This window comes from Rhipicephalus microplus, chromosome 4 (assembly GCF_043290135.1).
Source record: "Rhipicephalus microplus isolate Deutch F79 chromosome 4, USDA_Rmic, whole genome shotgun sequence".
Lineage (NCBI taxonomy): Eukaryota > Metazoa > Arthropoda > Arachnida > Ixodida > Ixodidae > Rhipicephalus > Rhipicephalus microplus.
Genome location: NC_134703.1, coordinates 98,893,152 through 98,907,408, shown reverse-complemented (window position 1 = coordinate 98,907,408; position 14,257 = coordinate 98,893,152).

Here is a 14,257-nt window from a genome sequence, read left to right as displayed (position 1 = left end):
GACGTGGCCTGGCTCATACCCCATGTTTATTCTAGTCTCCTTCTTCTTCATCGGCTTCTACTGTCATGGCTTCATACGTCACACACACACACACACACACACACACACACACACACACACACACACACACACACACACACACACACACACACACACACACACACACACACACACACACACACACACACACACACACACACACACATATATATATATATATATATATATATATATATATATATATATATATATAGCCTTGTTTCTCAACGGGACTGCAGCTGGTTGCAAAACATCACACACGCGATGGAGAAACTGACGCTGTTTCCTCAATAACGTAAACAGACCAGCAGAAGAGCAAAGGGTTTCTTTTATTATTACTTGCGTCGGAACTTCGCAATTATGTCTTTCTCGTGAAGTAGCCGGCTTTTGTGGGTGGACCGTAAACTTGGAATAATTAAACTTTTAATTAATCTTGTTGTGCTTGAGCAGGAAAACGGGAAATGAAAGCCAGAGAATGAGGATGACAGCGAGAGCTCTGTCGTGCGAAAGAACCACTGAGCCTGATTACTGTTTAACGACTTTTTCATGACTTCTTTGTTGCAATTCTGCTCAGATCAATTAACGGGTTGGGTAATGTTTCTTTGATACATAGGTTTCTTGCTTTCATTGTGGACGACGTTTTTTCAGTTCAGCAAAACGAAATAATCAACATAATTTGGGAAGACACAGGATAATTTTAAATTATCTTGCGTATGCTCTGTAGATAGCAAGAGAAACAAAGATGTGAGTGTAAAGTTCTGAGTGTTTACCACATTAACGTAAAGTTTGGAACCTTTTTGTGACCTTCTCGAAACTACAAAACAGGAGACATGAATGTGAAAAATGAGCGGGCTTCGTCCCTTGTTCCTCGTTTCTTAGATGCTCGTTTTGTAGCCAACTACCTATTTGTGCAACGCTATAACCTTCTAACTTACAAATGTGCTCAAGTGTTTTCCAGAATCCGCAATCGGTTACAAAGATGCGTATTATTCATTAAAAAAAAACTCGGCAGATCCCACATACCTGGGAATCGATATTATGCGAAGCATGCGGAGAAAGGTGACCGTGTTGCAATTTTTTAGTGTGCGACACGTCATGAAATTACGATAAATATATGTACAAGTGTTGAACGCCCATATATATGTTGAAGTGTTCCAAATGTTTATATAACCAGCTGTTTGTGCTTCCGCAACGATGCCAAATGGAACATGCGTATTTGCAACACCAGACGCTGATATGAAGTGCTGATGCTCGCGATGATGCTGGCCCTGGACATTGCAACATAAATCAACTTCAGCGCATCGCAACTAACAACACTTGACGTTAGCCCGACGTGACGGCTGTATCAAAGGAGTACATATGTAATGTTTATAAAATTGGGTAGACAGCACTGCAACCACTACTGACGTTTCACGAAGGCCCCACCGCGGTGGTCTATAGTGGCTAAGGTACTCGGCTGCTGACCCGCAGGTTGTGGGATCGAATCCCGGTGGCGGCTGCTGCATTTCTGATGGAAACATAAATGCTGTAGGCCCTTGTGTTCAGATTTGGTTTCACGTTAAACAATCTAAGGTGGTCAAAATTTCCGGAGCCCTCCACGACGGCGTCTCTCATAATGATACAGTGGTTTTGGGACGTTAAACACCAAATGTTTATTAATCAATCAACGGTGTTTCACGATGATTAGCGTCTACTTGAAAAGTAATTCTGAGACATGGCCTAGCTTTGTGGTAAAATGGTTTATTGCCACGCATAAAGCTTGAGTTCGATTCCAGCTGGGTTCCTGACATTTATTCCTTACATTAGTCGGGTCGATGCTACCAATGCCAGGTATTTATTAACACTGGCGTGCCGAAATAGCCCATGTGTTTTCTGGTCGTTCCTGTGTACATACTAAGTGTCAATCACCTGTGGCACATACCCGCATACCAGCGGCACATCCCCGCCTGTGGGTATGTGCCGCTGTCTGGCGGGAAGTGTTTGACGACGTACGTGACGTGATTGTGACATTATTTGTATCTTGACCAGTGCGTCATATTCGTCCAAACATTTTACCCTCCCACGCTAATTTTGGTTCACGCCAAATTAAGGGGATGACCATGAGAGTGCCCAAACATAAGTGGCTATATAGATAAATAGATAGATAGATAGATAGATAGATAGATAGATAGATAGACAGACAGACAGACAGACAGACAGACAGACAGACAGACAGACAGACAGACAGACAGACAGACAGACAGACAGATAGATAGATAGATAAATGACACGCTTCAAATGATAATATCAACTTCTTTCCGCGAAAATATCTCTCGCTGTATCAATAGAGATACATTATGATTACTAAGTAAATTGATATTACCAGCGATTACTCGGTGCTGTGCGTGTATTCGAAGGCTCGGCGAACCGAAAGAGCACGACGGCATACTGGTAACCAATTTAGCTCAATTTAACTCTGAGGTCGAAACATGTAGCCATGAAGCGGGTGGCTCAAGAAGTCCGCCTTGGTTGTGTAGCGTATAAGGGGCTCGCCTGCTGATCCAGGAGTCGCGGGTTCTATCCACGCAGCAGCGGACACACTTGATGGAGGCGAAATGGTAAAGGGCCCTGTACTGTAGGATGTCAGTGCGTGTTAAAGAATGCCACGTGATTAAGACTTCTGAAGTCCTCCGCTGGCACGTCCCTCATAATCATATCGTTAATTTGGCACGTAAGGCGATGGATACTTATTATGTGCTGATGAAATGTTTCACAGGCATGCTTGTGCCCAAAGTTCCGAATATAAAATGGCGTTTCCTAAACTTTATTTACTTTTTCATATACCTATTTATTTATTGGTCGATGAATTGATTGATAGAGTGATCGATCAATTCCCTCCAACTTCGGCCACCTCCTCATTGCAATCATTCGCTTTCGGTTATGCATCTGTTGCCCGTGCCAGTACACGAACAAGCAGCGTCGTTGCCTATCTGAGAACTGCTCGCAAAACATGGCTAATTCATGCATTTGCCCCAGCAGTTATTATCAATAGTGTAAACCATCTTTATTGAACGCTGGTGCAAAAGTGGACCAGTTGCTTAATCAATGGCTACAACCGAGGATCGGGCTTCGTTTCCTTTGGCTGTCAAAATCGTCGCTGCAAGTGTACTATCTAGGACCAGAGCAGCAACAGGAGCTGTGGTGACATAGGAAGGCCTATTTCAGCTGTGGTAGTTTTGTAACACCGATAGCTATTAAAGAGAGAAGGGCCATCTTTACTTACAAATTATAAACTTTTGTTACAGTTTGATTGCCCTGCTTTGAGAATGCAGTCACTGTTTCCTTTTTTGTTGTTGTTGAACAAAATGCAGGTACACTAAAAGATTGCTTGCTACTAGAAATGAGAAATTTAGACGACAAACAGTTGAAAGATAACGTGGTGTCACGTCACTAAACGAATAATATAGCTATGTGGGTTAGTAAAACACAAAAGCATAACTTTCATCCATTTAGAAAATAAAAAAAGGAAATATCACGAATGTTGATAACTGTCTCAATATAAAACGCTCGTCTGCGGCTAGTCAATATTTGCTAAATTCTTATAAAGGAGCTATTTAATAGCGAAGATGTACGATAAATTGACGGTGACCCCACGTATAGTATGCTTGGCGTCACACTTCAAATTATGTAGCGTATATAATTATACGTGTCTACTAAAAATGTGAATAGCTAAATACGACAGTGCATGAGCAAGTGCGGGACGCCAGTGCACCTCTGTAACGTCGACCATTTCCGGGAACAAACCAAAAAGCAATCGCCCGGCCAACGTGCCTCGCCTTAGACTTTCCACTCATTGTCCGGCTGCTGTACGTCCACTGATTCTGCGTCACTTACCACTAATATATATAGAATGCTCACATGGTCCACCATGCACGGAAGCACTCTCATTTTTTCTGTATTCGCGCGGCACACTGGGCGTCTAGTCGTTTGCCACGGTTAGCGAAAATGTCTGGGAAGTGAGTCGTAGTTAAAGACAACCTGCCCCGGGAACACCCTGTATTTCCCGTAGCTGCTCTGTAGCTGTTCAACAATGTCGTGTATGGCGTGCCATCTCAGCGCGCTCTCCATGTACAGGCTCATTGTTGCACTGAGCTGGCGGCTGCGCCGGTGTTTCCTGTTTTGTTTAAAGACGATAGTCTTTCTTGGGGACCTTCGACGCAAAACTTTTGGACTGTCTGTCTGTCTGTCTGTCTGTCTGTACATTTGTCTGTTTGTTCTTTAGAAAAAAATTATTTACAGCATGTACAGAACACAAAGGCTTCATACCATTCCAGTAACAGGGCACATACACTTCGGCACATCTATATTTCACGACTAACATCACTACATTACAGTGAAGACAATTGCTCTAATATACATGACAATGTTGGCATATATGTACACAAGACCTCAATGCGATATCATGATACAATGGTATAACGATACAATAGATGCAATGAAACACAATATGTAACAAATGAAATCATATGAAACAACTCAACGGGCGCTGCTTAGCACCAAGTCGGTCGAAAAATGAGTTGCATCCTTTCGTGTTCCACCTTGACGAAAGGGCACGACCAATGCCGCAGAAACTCTTGCTCCCCGAGGAAGAAAAGCTCCTCAGAGAGGAACGCGAGGATCTCTCGTCTCATTCTTCCCAGTATCGCCCACAAAGCACGCCGGCGGCAATTGGCAGCTAAAGCCTCACATCGGTTTCTCCAAAGGCTGGACAGCCCCGCAACAATTAACAGAGCCGAGAAGCAGCTAGCGGAAATCGGCCGTTGGACACGAAAGTTCGCACACCCTGTCCCCGAAAACCAGCATTAACCCCACGCCAAAAAAAGCGGAAACCACATGTCGCATGTCGATTGGTCTCTACCATGACGCAGTTGGGGCAAGTGGAAGTGCGAACCACCTGCCATAGCTGCAACCGATCTCGCGTGGGGAGCAAGCCCCAGCCCAATCTCCAGACAAAGTGTCTGAGATGCCCTGGCAACACTGCCGCAGTTATTGGTTTCCAAACGCGGTTCATTACAGATTAACGATGCTGGGGCACCAAGGGCCGTAGAAGTGCGGCCATTGTGTCCAACACTTTAGAATCGGCCACCTCTATCTCTGGGCACGTAGCTTCCAAACGTCGGTGAAATGCCAGAAGGCCTCGATACAAAGATGGTAATTCAGTTGATTGGCGACCTTGGTTTATTTGGCTATCCGGCAAGAAGACACGTAGTGATGGCCCCAGATGGTAGCGAGCCAGTGTCTGAGCGGGCATGCCATCATTGCTTAGTATTCGCAATAGAGTGCGGAGGCACAATGTAGAAGCCATGACGGAAACGTCGTGGAATGCAAAACTGCCTTGATCTCGCGGTTGAGCTAACGCTGGACGCGATAAAAATTCTGTGCCACCAGACCAAAAATTGAACTGATGCAGCTTCGCACTTCCCTGCAGACGTGGAGCGGTGGTTTAACAGAATGGCGAAGGTACCAAAATTTTCCTAGGTACACCGTTTGAGTTAAGTATCGGCGTTCCAAGAGGAGGAATTCGAAGTACCTGGCTGCTTTGATATCAATTAGAAGAGTTTGTACAATGGATGACCAGATGCTATCTTGTATACCAAATGCAGTGAAAGTAAGTCCGAGTATTTATATCGCAGGAGACCACTGTAAGGAGACGTGATGTTGATACGACCGCTGGGGTTGCCAATGAAAAAATACTGGCTTTTATAAAAGTTTAACCTTGCACCAGAGATAATACCGAAATCATAGAATGTATCAAGAGCATGCTGTAGCGACTGTTCATTATGTGCATATAGAGTAATATCATCTGCATATGCAGCGACCTTTACTTGAGTGTTACCGGGTAGAGGTAAGCCACGAATCTGCGGGTGATGTTCAACGGCCCTTAAGAAGGGTCCTAATGCAAGGATAAATAACACTGGGGAGAGGGGACACCCTTGACGGACCCCACGCGTGACTCTAAATGCGTGACTCTCACGGGAATCTAAGTAAAGGGTACTTTCTGAATTAGAGTACATCGCGTGAATGCGGTCAATTGACATATCCGGGAATCCGTATGCATGTAAAATGCTTAGTATGTTGCCATGTTCTATGAAATCAAAAGCTTTCTCTTGATCTAATGAAACCAACAGTCCTTGCGCACATCGGCTAGTGGTGTATTGAATGATGTCACGCGTTAACCACGTGTGGGTGTGTATTTCTCGGCCCGGAACAGAACAGACCTGGTGGGGAGCGATTAATGTTGCAAAAAATGGACTGATTCGGCCCCCCAAATTGTTGGCCAAGAGCTTGTAATCTACATTGAGCAGGGTACTAGGGCGCCAATCTTCTGGTCGCGTGGACATTGGGTCTTTCTTGGGAACTAGTGTTATACGGCCTTTGCGGAAAGAGGTTGGAAGTGTAATATCTTGGAAACACTTGCGAATGACGCGTCACATAGTTGGACCAATGATAGGCCAGAACTGTACATAAAACTCTGCAGGGAGTCCGTCAGGCCCTGGGGCCGATCCCTTTTTCATTGCGTCTAATGCGCCCTTGATTTCGTCATCGTATGGCGGTGATAGCAGGACCTCATTTGACATGCTGGAATCATGAGGTAAATCTTTTAGCAGAGGATGCGAAGAAACGGATCCTGGGTAACAGACATTAGCACCGGATTGAGCTATTGACTGAAAGTGTTGAGTGAATTCCTGAAAGTCGCGCGTACCTGCAGCAGCTGGGGAGGGAGAGTTCAGCGAGTGGGCAGGCGAGCCTGGTGGACAAAGCAGAGCTCTGCGTGCATACCTTAGCACCTCAGGGTGTGCACACGGAGCACGTCTACAGCGCCAAGCTGCAGCCGAGAGCGAAGAAGCGCGCATAATACGTTGGTACCGTTCAACGAGCTCCTCTTGCCATGCCCGCATTACAGTGGAAGGACTGGGATCTCGATTGGCAATGCGTATCTTCTGGATTAACAAGGACGCATCTTTCGACATACGAGTGCAAAGTCCTCTGCCCGACGCACTGCAATGATGGCGCCACTGTTCTTTGAGGCGATCCCAATCAACTACATCCGCCCCAATGAGCGATGCGCGTAACGCCCGGGATAATTTCTCCGTAGCCTGAGAGTCCCGGAGGACGCGACAATCGAGACGTTATGGTCTGCAAATCGTGTGTCTGTTTGTACACCCTCAATGGTACTTTAAACGGCACCAAAGTGACAAAACGATTCTCAAAACGGCCTACCCCATCTGCAGCGCCCACCAATATTGCTCAAGGTTCAGAGTTCATACTTGTGCAATCGTCAATTAAAAAGTAATTATTGCGCATACCTGAGGCACCATAACAACACGTCAATGTTATTTACGTGTATCTTTTGCTAGAAAATGCATACATAAGCAATTATAAGGATCGTAGCCTTTATAGCGCTGCGCTGGTTATGCAGCGCTTGCACGAAACGGCAAGTGTTTTCAACGCTTTGCTAAGACGACGTGATGGTGGCATTTACCCGTCGCCTTGCGTTCGACAACTTATCACTTCAGAGACGAGTGCGCACAGCGCGCGCCCCGTTTTCCAGGATAACTGCGAGATAGCGCTCATGTCTCATGTGCGACGTGACGTGATGCGCTCGTTCGCCTCCGCTGCACGCTGGAGGCAGTCTAACGCAGCGCCCCCAGAGTACCATTCACCAATTTTTTTTTGCGCAGATCATCAACAAACGTTTTGTTCACTCTCTCCAGACTCAATACTCTCGTCTTTCGACGACAATTGTGTTGTAACATGCAAATACGGGGCCAATTTTTAGGGGCGAAGCTCCTTAAAGCGGCACACGTTTGTCCCTCGTCGTAGTCGTAGTGCGTAACCAGCCTTACGCTTTGACCTGCAAGGTTGTGCCGGTGGGAGATTTCTCCTGTGCGTTGTTGAACAATAAAAAATTCGCAGAGTAAGCGTTAACTAAAAGCCAAATTCTCCTGTCTTTCATTCCCAATTAGCAGCCATTGGCACATTGAGCACTATCTGACAAGAAAGAGTTGCTAGGTTATACTCGCTGGGCGTAACCTCCTTGGTTTTAGAAAGGTTTAGCGAGCGAGTGCCATAAATACAGTGAACTAGTAAATACCATGAACTCGAGGTGGTTAAAGGTGGGAAGAAGACACAAAGCGCGAGCCGTAAGAAAGTATGCGTGTGCCACCCCTCGTTTAGTCTTTGGAATGTCCGCTGTATTGCGGTGCTTCTATATGCGGAATATTTCATGAAAAGATGCGAGAAGGTGGTACTTGAAGTGTTGACTAGATGGAAGAACGGACACCCAGACAGATGCATCGACGGACGCATGGATGGCTGCACGGTCGTATGGACGCATGAACGGATGCAGGGGCGGATGCATGGACGAATGCAGGAACGGACGCACGAACAGACGCACGCACGGACGGGTGGATGGACGCACGGATGGTCACACACCCGGAGGGATGGAAGGAAGAACGAATGGACGGACGGATGCTTCGCCCCACTCTCCATCATTCACCCCGTGGATATGTTGCCATTTTTTCGGCACGCTTTCGTCGTGGTTGGTATTTCTGCGCAGACACATCGTTTTCAACGCGGATGAGAAGAGAAAAATGGCTGAGCCGGGATGAATCGAAAGCACCGAAGATAAATAACGGAAAGCCGGAGGACTGTCGTTCTAGTTTGCAAGTGTTCGCGAGTTTCCAGAAGGCATATCACTCGTCAGAGCTGTGACCAGCTTGGTTTGGCGGAGTCTAAAAGCCTGCGCGTTTTGAACCCGAAATCAGAGCGTATATGCTGGCTTTATTAAAAAAGAACCGGTCCGCCGACAGAAGGTGAAACTTCTGGGTGAGGGTACGGTGAACCTGTCAGGGTCGAACTGTCATCATCCTCACTATCAGTTGAGCTTTATAAAAATTTATTCTATCTATCTATCTATCTATCTATCTATCTATCTATCTATCTATCTATCTATCTATCTATCTATCTATCTATCTATCTATCTATCTATCTATCTATCTATCTGTCTGTCTGTCTGTCTGTCTGTCTGTCTGTCTGTCTGTCTGTCTGTCTGTCTGTCTGTCTGTCTGTCTGTCTGTCTGTCTGTCTGTCTGTCTGTCTGTCTGTCTATCTGTCTATCTATCTATCTATCTATCTATCTATCTATCTATCTATCTATCTATCTATCTATCTATCTATCTATCTATCTATCTATCTATCTATCTATCTATCTATCTATCTATCTATCTATCTATCTATCTATCTATCTATCTATCTATCTATCCATCCACCAACTTCTGGGTGCTCTCTTGATATCTTCTCCCACTTTGGGTATAGAGAAAAATTAGAAAGAGAGCAAAAAAAGGGTCAGGGCATTTTTACGTGTCACATAATTAATGTGAAAATCGCATCGCTTTCTCGTCAAACCCTTTCCTCCAGACGCGTGTGGCACATGCCCGTATACCAAGGAATTCGGTATGCGGTTATGCGCCATTGTTATTTCACAGTTTACATCTACGCAGGAATGGTGAAAACTCGCATGGGTTATTTAAATGCGAGAGCAAATGAAAAAATCACAGCATATCCACGGAGTGCATGATGATGAGTGGGCCGAAGCGTCCGTCAGTCTGTCCGCGCTTCCGTCCGCCCGTGCATCTGTCTGAGTGACCATCCGTGCGTCCATCGATCCATCCATCCATTCATGCATCCGTCCCTGCGTCCACCCGTGAGTGCGTCCGTCCACGAGTCCGTTCGACGGTGCGTTCGTCCTTTTGTTCATGCGTCTGTCCGTCCATCCCTGCGTCTGTCTTTTTGTCCATCCATCCATCCGTGCGTTGGTCCGTCCATGGATCTGTCTTTCTGTCCGTCTGTCCGGGCGTCTGTCCATTTGTCCGTTCGTCTAGCGAGCACTTCAAGTACAGCAATTTGGCATCTTTTCATCATTTAATAATTATATAGAAGTACCTCCTTTCGATACTCGTCTCAGTAGGTTACTACATCAGAAACAAGAATCTGTTTATTCATGATTAACGTGCGCGGGTTTCTTTCTCATTTGAAAAAGTGCGTGCGTGCCGCTGCTCTAGTCCGGTCGTGGAGATGGCTACCTACAACTACTACTACGACGACGACTGCTATTACTACTATTACTACTACATACATCGCGGAAGTACGACACGCAGCTTAAGGGGCTTCACCACTAAAATGAAAGTTCGGCCAGGTGTAAAACATTCTTTTTAGGGGCGAAGCTCCTTAAGGCGTGGGTCTGTCCATCCTCGGCGTATGTACGTAGCCACCTCTAGTTTGTATTAGAATCCCTTCGCTGTTGGCGCGTGCTCGGAGTTGCCCGATGGATAAGGGCGCAGAGCGGCGAGTGCGCAAGGCGGCGGCAGCGCGTGCTCGCAGACAGAATCCCGATGTGCGAGCCCACGAGGCAGAAGCGCTCCGTGAAGCTGTGCGACGCCGCCGCCAAGATCCTGCCGTACGAGAGCGGGAGGCCGAAGCGTGTCGTCTGGCTGCGCGACGCCGCCGCCAAGATCCCAGCGTTTAAGAACGAGAGGCCCAAGCGTCAGGGCAACGGCGCGAGGACCCTGCCGTACGCGAAGCGGCACGGCTGCGGCGCGAAGAGGATCTCCAAAACGTCAGAGAACGGGAAGCGGCGAGAAAGCGCGCGTATCGGCAGGCAGACCCCGACGCAGTGAGAGCTCGTGAGGCGTCTGCAAAACGCATCAGGCGAGCTCAGCCCCAAGGTGCCGACGCGTGGTTTAAGCCAGACTTTCTAGAAGTTACGTTTGGACACAGTTGCAGTGTGTGCGACAGATTGTGGTTCTCAAACAGTCTAGTCGCAATATCTTCAAACAAGAACGACCAGGCTCGCGCCAATGCCATCGCCGTGCTGCAGCGCGAGTATATATACACGCACAGTGTTTCTCACGTCTTTCTTGATTATGTAGTGGGTGAACTTTCACTGAAGAGTGACGGTTTCACCAATGATTTCCTCTCAGAAGCTTCGCCCACTGATCATCATTCAACGCGTGAATATGCTGTGATTTGTTTTTAAATTACATGGGGGCATTTATCAGTATGGAAACTCTGTATAAAGCGGGGTTTTTATATGTTGTCAGATTCTGAATCTTTAATCTTTAAATAACTAGACACAATAGATAACGTATTTTCACGCTGTTGCGCGGGGTTATACTTTTGGAACGTTTAAATAAACGCCAGGACTGCGCGGTAGGCGCCACACATTCACAGCGAAAGCTAGAAAAGCGGCCTTTCAGAGCCTTTTCAAAACACTCATTGGGTAGCTACTGCAAGCACACTTGCTTGGTACTCAGTAGGGCATTAATAATAAACTTTTGGGTACTAGGCCGGCAGTCGCTATGCTATTTTTATAGTTATTTTGAGAAGTGTGATATTCGCTAAACACTTGCAAAGAATTTTGTGCTAATTGTTTATGCAGTGGCTTACGACGATGGGGGAACGCCAGGTGGCGCAGAACGGAGCAGTTCGGGGTCTTTGGGCTCCCGCTTCAGCAAATGATTTTTGTGGTTTTTCGTGTGCTGTGCCTCAAGATCTTGCTACGAGTCGACTCATAAGCTGCCAAGGTTCACGTCGGTAGCGGACTTTCACCGGTAGGTTCATTTTTGAGCATTTTCCGGACTTTTACGCCACCGACTACGCCTCGCGTGCTTACCAAACGCCGAGTTGGCGTCTGCCGGGCAGGACGCGCCCTTCCTTGGACGCGCCCTTCGTTCCACCTGCTGAGCCAATATGCTGGACGGTGCGGCTGTTATTATGGACGGTGATGAACTCCCTCCGGAAGAGTTTGGAGAGGAACACGGCTGGCGTTCCGCCGCGGTGAAGAAAAGCTCGAGGCGCACGAACGCCAGTGCTACAGAGCGTGCCACGGCGTGCGGCGAGAATGCCAGGGGCAATTTCAGTGCTACAAGAAAAGCTCTACACTTGAAGAATCAAGTTATCAAATCATCGAGAATGCCTCGACTGCCTAGCGAGCACTGGAAGATTATCGTCCGTCCAAGGGGTGGCTTGGATGTTGAGAAGGCGGGCTCAGCTAGACTTGGCCGGGCAATCGCAGAGGCGGCTGGAATTGTACCCACGCTCATCAGTCAGGACATTGTCTGCCCGAATGCAACGCAAAATATCATAGTTATTAGCACGGCGTCCCGTGCGAACGCTGACTCTTACCTCAGGATGAGCTGCCTTACATTGGGAATGAAGAAGTATGACATCAACACTTACGAGGCTGCCCCGCATGAGACCTGCAAGGGGGTCATCCGTAAGATTGACGCATCGGAGAGCCAGACGGAGCTGGAGAGGAGCATCCTTACTGAAAGAAACCCCACGGCTCTGGGAGTCAGACGTATTAAGAACACTGAGACGGTGGTTATTGTCTTCGATGGCTACAAAGTTCCCAACTTCATTTATTTCGGCACAGCGCTGGTCAGATGCTCGCTTTACCATCGGCAGCATGACTGCTGCTATGCCTGTGGCAGACTCGGGCACAGGGCGGACGTCTGTCCGACACCGGACGAAGCTGTGTGCAAGAGGTGCGGAATCAACAACCCTGATGAGAACCATCAATGTTCCCCGACCTGTGGATTCTGTGGTGGCCCACACGCCACGACGGATAAAAGTTGCCAGCAAAGGTTTCAGCTTCCATTTATTGTGCGAAGGCGGCGAAGAGAGCGCCGTGCGGAATCAGAGCGTCGTAGTCAGCAAACGGTACCTGCTAACGCCGACGAGGGTGTGAGCCAGCCTGCACACCGCAACTCCAGTTCAAACAGTCGTTCTGCTGCAACTGGGGTGGACAGCCGTGACTCATCGCAACAGGCAAGCAGTCGGTCCAGATCCAGATCTCGGTCCAGAAGTCGCTCCCAAGGCCAGCGAAAGGGAACTTCGTCTAAAGGCCGAGCCAAGTCCCGGTCCAGAGATCGTCGTCGGTCCCAATCCAGAGGCCCATCGCACTCGAGGAGCCAGTCCAGGGACCCGCATGGCACAGTCCGTTTCCAAAGCCCACCCCAACCGGAGATGCAGGGTGGCTCCTGGGCTGACCGGGTGCGCAGCGGAGGAGGTGAAAAGGTAACGGGGGGCACTGCGCCAGAGCATGGTCTAGCGGAGCTAAATCAGCTTAGGAAGGAGAATGCCGAAATGCGCAGCATTATTGAGTCGCTGAGAGCCGAAATGGCTGAGCTTAGACGTGTCAGTACATCTCAAGCTACTCTGACATCTGCTTCTCCGTGTGTAGGTTCTCCCTCTCCTCAACCCATAGAGGTTCCCATGGTCGTGGAAGCGGGCCCCTCGGGTAACCCAGCCAAGCGTAAGGCTGCGACTTCAGCCGAGAATGTGCAGGCTAGAGCTAAATCTGAAATTAAGGAGACTCTAAATTCAATTTGCCTTGAGATTCACAAACTTAATGAGCGTTTCTCGGCGGTCGATCAACGTCTCACAGTTATGGATCAGAAAATAGATATTCAACATGCCAGAATTCAATGTGTGGAGAATCAATTACAGAACGCCGGCCTTATGGTGCAGAGCCCCAATATCAGGGGAGCAGCTAGGATTCACCCGGATTTCTTTCCAGAGGGAACGCCTTTATCGGCGCCCATTCCCATGAGTATCCCCAGTTCGAATAGTACAGCTGCTTCTGTACAGAACCTGACGGCAGGGTCAGGGAGCACCTCCAATGATCAAGATGGCCTCGCACGCTGAATTTCGTATATGGCAATGGAACTGCAGGGGGATCCTTAGCAAAAGGGGCACCCTGCAGCAATTTGTCCGCTCTCACAACGAGAAGCCGCAAGTGATCCTACTGCAGGAGACGCTGTCTGATAGTGTAACCCTCCCGGGGTACAAGGCACATGCAGTTAAAGGGGAAGGCAGAGGGATTGCCACGTTAGTCAGCAACAAGTTCACCTTTGTGACACATGATCTAGGGGTAAGACCTAATAAAACGGAGCTCTCCTTAGTTGAGGTCATTCCGAGTTCTTCCAACCTTTCCAGCATTTTTATACTGAACATATATAGTAGCCCTAGTGATCATAGGCAGCGTTTTAGGACGATCATAGCTAAGGCAACCAGATTGGCTGGGCCCTCTCCTCTGGTTGTGGCGGGGGATTTTAACTCGCCTTTCCGGGCGTGGAACTACCCGTATGATTCCGCTAAAGGCAGGAGCTTGTGG